Source organism: Penaeus monodon, chromosome 32 (genome assembly GCF_015228065.2).
Source record: "Penaeus monodon isolate SGIC_2016 chromosome 32, NSTDA_Pmon_1, whole genome shotgun sequence".
Taxonomy (NCBI): Eukaryota; Metazoa; Arthropoda; class Malacostraca; order Decapoda; family Penaeidae; genus Penaeus; species Penaeus monodon.
The window spans coordinates 16,048,104-16,048,551 of record NC_051417.1 but is presented as its reverse complement, the minus strand read 5'-3'; positions in this window follow the sequence as shown (position 1 = coordinate 16,048,551).

The following is a 448-nucleotide window of genomic DNA, read 5'->3' as shown; positions in this document are numbered from 1 at the left end:
GGTTGTATCGTAGTACTTTCTATTGTTTTGTATTAATACTTGCTTTAAAACCATATTCGATTATCTGTTATATCAGAAAAGCCTATGTTTCACTTTCCTTACTGTGTTCTTTCTTCCATTTAAACCATATTTAGATATCTATTCCTTCAGAAACCTCCAGTTACCCTGAGAAATAATTAAAAGTTGCAGGTAATTTCACTCGCCCATCCACTTGTTAGTCTGTCTGTACAGGTGTAATGTTTTAAGTAAGCCATAGATCCCTTGTGGAAGACTGCACGTGGAAGACTGTGCGAAAAGAAGAATTCTTGTTACATGTGGTGTAGCGAGAGGCCATTATTAAGCCTTTAGTCATTTTGAATAATCTACTCTGTTTCCTATATCACGGTGATGAAAATAGGATTCGAGGCAGACGACTACTTTTTGTAAGATAATGAATGTGATTTGGTTT